We start from the raw sequence: 7952 nt of genomic DNA, 5'->3' as shown, positions 1-7952 counted from the left end.
CCTCTGTAAAATCAACTATGGTAAATGAATTCTCAGAACCAAGTAAACCAGCTGTTCAATTGACTGAAAGTAAGAACAAAGGTAAACGGTATGGAATTGGATATAGCTCTGAGAGTTCAACTGATGAAAGAAAATGGTCACCTAAACGATTCAGTCGTAAAAATCAGTACTCAAGGAATGGCTTTTACAATTACTACAACTGTAAGCCAGTTCAGAAATGATATCAAAAGAATAGTCAGTTGAAGAAGGATACAAATCATACTGTTTTATCCTCACAACACACACATATTTCCAAGAATTCGAGAAAAACCATTTGGAACATAGCAATTGGGAAGTCAGTTAGACTGGTCCAAGTATGGGTTCCTAAAGGACTAATCTGTTTAGGACCCAAATAAATATGAGTACCAAAATTATATAATGTGTGTGATTGCAGGTAACAGGCTCAAACAAAGAATCAACTTGGTATCTAGACAGTGGCTGTTCGCGGCATATGACAAGAGATGCAAATTTGGTATCTCAACCGATCAAATATACTGGACCAAACATCAGTTTTGGAGACAACTCCAAAGGTAAAATTGTGGGTAAGGGTAAGCTTATCCATGGTAACTTTACAATTAAAGATGTTTTGCTAGTTGAGAATTTGAAGTATAACTTGATAAGCATCAGTCAGTTATGCGACAATAATTTCTCAGTTCAGTTTGACAGACACACTTGTTCGGTTAGAGACTCAACTGATTAGGTCATCCTAACTGGAAATCGTTGTGGAAACACTTACAAAGTCAGTTGGACTGAACAACCTTATGCACCAACTTGTTTCATTGCTTCCAAATCTTCTAAAAACTGGTTATGGCATAAGAGGTTGAACCACTTGAACTTTAAATCTATTGCATATCTGAGTAACCATGATCTTGTAACTGGTTTGCCCAAAATAGATTTTTCAAAAGAAAAAGTTTGTTTAGCATGTCAGTTTGGTAAACAAGTAAGATCTTCATTCAAAAACAGAGGTCGTAAATCATCTTCCCGATGCTTAGAAATGTTACATATGGATCTTTTTAGTCCAATACCGGCAATGAGTTTAGAGGGAATGAAATACCCCTTAGTGGAAATAAGCCCTATGAGTGCAGAAGAAGGACCAAGGATGACAAGAAATCATTAAAAAAGAAACATGAAGTGCTTTTGGCTGAAGAGAGCAAATCTAAGTGGGCAGAAACTGACAGTGACGAGTCAGAACCAGAGAGCCCAATCAGCTCAAGTGAAGATGAGGAAGAAGTCAACTGTTTAATGGCAGATGATGTTGAACTGGAGTCAGCAAGTGAACAGGTATTTGACTTCAGCTCTACTGATGTCACTCGTGAGGAACTCATTATCACATTGCATGACATGGTAAATGAGTATCACAAACTTGCTCGATCATTTCAGAAGGTTAAAACTGAGCAAACTGATCCCAATGACAACAAAACAGAAACTGATAATTCAGTTGAACTGTTGAGTCTAAAAAAAGAGATTGCACAGCAAAAAACTGAAATGATTGAAAATCAAGCCTTGATATGTCAGTTAAAAACTGAAATTTCAAAACATACTGAACTGATTCAAGCTTGGAACAAGTCTTCAGTTGCGTTAACTGAAATGCAGAATTCACAAAAATCTGTTGCTGATAAAACTGGTTTAGGTTTTAATAATCATGATGAAAATTCTGCAAGTGATACACAGCCAAGGTTGAATTAAAACAAAAGAAAGTACATTACCTCTGTAAAATAAACTAAGGTAAATGAATTATCAGAACCAAGTACACCAGCTGTTCAATTGACTGAACGTAAGAACAAAGGCAAACGGTATGAAATTGGATATAGCTCTGAGAGTTCAACTAATGAAACAAACTGGTCACCTAAACGATTCAGTCGCAAAAATCAGTACTCAAGGAATGGCTTTTACAATTACTACAACTGTAAGCCAGTTCAAAAACGATATCAAAAGAATAGTCGGTTGAAGAAGGATACAAATCATACTGTTTTATCCTCACAACACACACATATTGCCAAGAATTCGAGAAAAACCATTTGGAACACAGCAACTGGGAAGTCAGTTAGACTGGTCCAAGTCTGGGTTCCTAAATGACTAATCTGTTTAGGACCCAAATGATTATGGGTACCAAAATTATATACTGTGTGTGATTGTAGGTAACAGGCTCAAACAAAGAATCAACTTGGTATCTAGACAGTGGCTGTTCACGGCATATGACAAGAGATGCAAATTTTCTATCTCAACTGATCAAATATACTGGACCAAACATCAGTTTTGGAGACAACTCCAAAGGTAAAACTGTGGGTAAGGGTAAGCTTATCCATGGTAACTTTACAATTAAAGATGTTTTGCTAGTTGAGAATTTGAATTATAACTTGATAAGCATCAGTCAATTATGCGACAATAATTTCTCAGTTCATTTTGACAGACACACTTGTTCGGTTAGAGAATCAACTGATGAGGTCATCCTAACTGGAAATCGTTGTGGAAACACTTACAAAGTCAGTTGGACTGAACAACCTTATGCACCAGTTTGTTTCATTGCTTCCAAATCTTCTAAAAATTGGTTATGGCATAAGAGGTTGAACCAATTAAACTTTAAATCTATTGCATATCTGAGTAACCATGATCTTGTAACTGGTTTGCCCAAAATAGATTTTTCAAAAGAAAAAGTTTGTTCAGCATGTCAGTTTGGTAAACAAGTAAGATCTTCATTCAAAAACAGAAGTTGTAAATCATCTTCCCGATGCTTAGAACTGTTACATATGGATCTTTTTGGTCCAATACCGGTAATGAGTTTAGGGAGAATGAAATACACCTTAGTGGTAGTGGATGATTTTTCAAGATTTACTTGGGTTATTTTTCTCAAATCTAAAGACCAAACTGCTGCACAACTGATTAAGCTGTTCAAAAGACTATTAAATGAAAAATCAATTGGTATTGATCGAATAAGGTCTGACAGAGGGACTGAATTAATCAATCAAAATCTTTCAACTTTTTTAGAAAATACTAGAATCAATCATGAGCTCTCAGCAGCTAGAACACCTCAGCAAAATGGTGTAGCTGAGAGAAGAAATCGAACCCTTAAAGAAGCTGCTAGAACAATGCTTGCTGATTCTGGTATTTATCAAAGGTTTTGGACTGAAGCAGTAAACACTGCATGTTACACTCAGAACAGATCGATGATTAATAAAAATCATGTGAAAACACTGTATGAGATCTGGCATGGAAGAAAAAATGTGGTTTCTTATTTCAAAATATTTGGCTGCAGATGTTTTATTTTTGATAATGGCAAAAAAATCATTTAAAAGCTTTTGATGTTTAATCTGCAGAGGGAATATTTCTTGGATATTCTTCAATTAACAAAGCATATAGAGTCTTTAATAAAAGCTCTTTAAATGTTGAAGAATCTATCCATGTTGTTTTTGATAAAATTGTGCTAACTGATAAGCCAAATGATCCAGTTGAGCTAGTTGATCGTTTTACAGAGATCAGTTTGGAGGATGATAATGAAGAAGAAAAACATATCAAAAGGAATCTCTTTCAAACACCTGAACCAGAAATACTAGATCAATCAGTTGAACAGGAACCTACTCCTGATAATCAGTTGGTGGAGCAAACAGATAAAATTATGTTACCAACTGATACAGATCCAACTGAAACTGAAAACATTCAGTTGCCATCAGAAACACTTGCTGATATGGAAGCAGCAAATACTGAACTCAGATGGAAGAAATAACATCCTCCAGAATTGGTGATAGGTAATCCATCTGACCCAGTAAGAACAAGAAATCAAATGTTTAATTTGTTCATTCATTCTGCTTTTGTCTCACAACTGGAACCAAAGAAAACTAACGAAGCTCTTGCAGATCCTAACTTGATAAATGCAATGTAAGAAGAGCTAAATCAGTTTACCCATAACAATGTCTGGGACTTAGTTCCAAGACCAGTTTGTAAAAGAATTATAAGTACAAAGTACGTATTCAGAAATAAACTGAACGAAGATGGTTCAGTTGCACGCAACAAAGCAAGACTTGTAGCACAAGGATATAGGCAGGAAGAAGGAATTGACTATGATGAAACGTATGCACCAATTGCAAGACTGGAAGAAATCAGAATGTTCTTTTCCTATGCATCATTCAAGAACTTTAAAGTTTACCAAATGGACGTAAAGAGTGCATTTCTGAATGGTCAGTTGGAGGAAGAATTTTATGTTGAACAACCACCATGTTTTATCAATTACTCTTTTCCTGATCATGTCTATCATTTGAACAAAGCTTTATATGGTCTTAAACAAGCTCCAAGAGCTTGGTCTGAGACACTTTCAAAATTCTTAAATGATCATGATTTTACTGTTGGATCAGTTGACAAGACATTGTTCAAAATTTCTAAGAATGATCACATTTTACTTATGCAAATATATGTTGAAGATATCATTTTTGGGTCAACTAACCCCAAATTGTGTGAGAAATTTGCCAAGTTAATGCAGGACAAATTTGAAATGAGTATGATGGGTGAACTGACATTCTTTCTCGGACTTCAAGTGTAGCAACTGGAGACTGGTATTTTTATCAGTCAGACCAAATACACGAAGGAATTTCTTAAGCAATTTGGCATGGAAAAATGTTCAGCTGCCATCACTCCCATGAGTTCATCAGTCAAACTGAACAATTATCAAGGGGGAATATCAGTTGATACGACACTCTACAAAGGTTTAATAGGTTCATTATTGTACCTAACTACTAGTCGTCCTGATATTGTATTTGATGTTTGCATGTGTGCTAGATTTCAAGCAAATCCTAAGCAATCACATTTTTCAGTTGCCAAAAGAATTTTAAAATATCTAAAAGGCACACAAAATGTGGGATTATGGTACGCTAAAGACTCTTCTTCCAATTTAGTTGGATATTCAGATGCAGATTATGCAGGATGTAAGCTAGATCGTAAAAGCACCAGTGGATCTTGTCAGTTTCTAGGAGACAGATTGATCTCATGGTTCAGCAAGAAGAAAACATCCATAGCCACTTCCACAACTGAAGCAGAATACCTTGCTGCTGGAAGCTGCTGTGCCCAACTACTCTGGATTCAGCAACAACTGAAAGATTATGGAGTTGATGCTAAAGAATCTCTCATATTTTGTGATAATACAAGCACGATTGCAATAACTTAAAAACAAGGACCAAGCACATTGATGTCAGGCATCACTTCATTAGAGATCGTTCTTTGAAGAAAGATATCATACCCGAATATGTGTCAACTGAACAACAAGCTGCTCGGTTGTTTGAAAAACTAAGTGTTTAATTTAACTACACTGATCAAGTAACTGAACTACTTAAATCAAATGACAGTTGCTTAACTGAAGATTAATGCGCAGCTTATCAAAGGCAACTGAAACCAGCTGAACTTAACATACGAAGACAACTGACTGATCAGTTGATATATTCAGTTATGAGCTTACCAGCGATTGCTTATCAGCTGATCATTCAGCTGTACACGTCATCAGTTGGAGAAAAAGACACCCAACCGACAACAGTACAAAGCAGACTTCAACTCATAGTGGAACGCCGCATTTCAGAGCTTACATTGTACGAATGTAAGAGGAATTTTGACGTGGAAATCAACGGATATAAAGATTCAAATTATATTTAATGTTACTGTTGAAGAGAAGCCTATAAATAGGTGAGAAAAGCAGTTGAGAAATACACACATCTAATAGATCTATCTATTCTCTCAAGCTTGATGTTACTCTGCTGAATTTATCGCTCTTATTCAAGAACCAAGAAGCTCACACTTATCAGATTTATTTGTAGCATTTGAGGCTACCTTTCGAGCTTATGAGCACAAATTGTTTTGTTGTTTATTTTATCTTTAACTAGATTAGTTGTGCTAATATCAGTCGAAGAACTGTGAGATATTTCATAAACTAAGAGTTTCAGTTTTGACAGTGTTAAGACCAAACTGAAGAGGGTCTGTACAAGTTTTGTATCGATCAAAGTCTTTTAGTGCATATCCTATCCTTATGATAGAAAGGGTGACGTAGGAGCATTTGAAGTCTATGAACATCCATAAATCTTTGTGTGTTCTTACTTCAGTTATTATTCTATCTTTCAGTCAGTTTACTTACGCAACTATTATCAGTTAAACTGATTGTCATTGACCGACGAGATTCTTAAGTTTCAGTTTGTTACAGAACTGACACTTCATTTGAAAAGATTGTAAAATCGTGAGTGTTTATTCAAACCCCCCTTCTAAACACTTCCTAAGCAATCAACCGATCATAACAAGTAGCAAATAAATGTATGATTAAATGTGAACTCTTTTCAAATTGTTTTTTAACATTCAAATTTGAATTTGACGTCCTTTAAAAATATAAATTATATTTAAGTGTCTATATTATTTTTATCATTTTATTTAATTTCGACTATGATTTTGAGTTTGTGTTGCTTTTATATATTTAGTTTTCACTAATCTCTATCATATTGAATAAAATATATAATTTTTTTAATATAATATTACATTTTCTGTTGGAAATTTTCAAGTTTGTGTTACTAATAATTTACCTTAGTGTGCAGAAGCTAGGATCAGTCATGAACTGTTTACATCACAAACTGAAGAACTAACTGATCGCACAAACTGAATCAGTCTAGCTGTTACTTCAATTGGGCAGTTCAGCTGATTGTCCAGTTGATTGGTTCAGCAGGAGAACCTCAGATGCCTGGCCAGCCGAAGTAGTGTCCAACTGATGAAGAAACGCAGCTGATCAATTCAACAGAACGAGAGTGAAATCAGTTCAACTGACGAGTCAACTGATTTCACCAGCCCAACTGAAGATCAAGTCGCTGACTAGTCCGAAACATCAGTCAGAATCTTTCAGTTGTAGATGAAGACAAATTCTTTCAGTGGATTCCAGCTGTGCCTGAAGGTACAAAGCCTTTGTCCAGTCAAAGGACAAATAATGGACATTGCATCACAGCATTAAAGACAAAATGTTTCAGAAGGGCAGTCGAAAAGTCGAGACACAAAGTCCAAGAAACGAATTCAAGATGCAACAGATACAATAAATGAGTCTCACTGTACGATCTGTCTTTTCCGCCTATATAAAGAGAAGATCAATGAGGACTCAAAAGAACAATAATCAACAACAACATAAATAAGAGAGAAAAGAAAAAGGCACGCACATTGAAAATCAGCTTTCAGAAGCAATCAGTCCAGAGGGACTCTTCAACGTGTTTTCAGCTAAGTATAGAAGCTTTTATCCCTCAGTGTGTGAGAACATCCTTGTTCAGTTCCCACACGCAAACACTCTCAATCACTCAAATACCATCTTGCACAAAGACGTTAAACTTGTATATGTAGTCTTTGACACATAGACGTTAAAGAAGTGTTGGCTGGAAGGTGATGCCTTCAGTCGTAGATAGGAGTTCAGTTTAGGCAGTTGTGTATGTCCTAGCTGAGTAAGTTTGTACAAAGTATTGTATAAATCAAAGTCTTCTAGTGGATCCTACCAGTGGAGATAGAAGGGGTGACGTAGGAGCAGTTGAAGTCTCCGAACATCCATAAACATATCTTGTGTATTTAATTGATTAACTGTTGTTTTCAAATTATTTTGATCAGTTAGAGTTTCCGTCAGTTCAGTTGTCACCATAACTGAATTAATGAATGCAAAAACTAATCTACCCTTTTTTCAGTTATTCAGTTTACATAAGTTAAAATGTTTTCTAATAACAGTCTTCTTCACGAAGGATTACTTTGAGTTTCTTCCGCTTGGTTTTAAACCAAACTCGATTTAATTCATCGGTGTTAACATTCTTAGAACACGAGCTATTGCAGATCATGGAGAATATAGTGTTCGAAATGCCTTCGAAAGCTCTAGCACACTCGATCCTTCAATTGGTATCAGAGCGGGTTGTTCTAAGAAGAACATTTGAAGA

Source organism: Primulina huaijiensis, chromosome 11 (assembly GCF_012295235.1).
Source record: "Primulina huaijiensis isolate GDHJ02 chromosome 11, ASM1229523v2, whole genome shotgun sequence".
In the NCBI taxonomy this organism is placed as follows: domain Eukaryota; kingdom Viridiplantae; phylum Streptophyta; class Magnoliopsida; order Lamiales; family Gesneriaceae; genus Primulina; species Primulina huaijiensis.
This window is presented reverse-complemented; position numbering follows the sequence as displayed.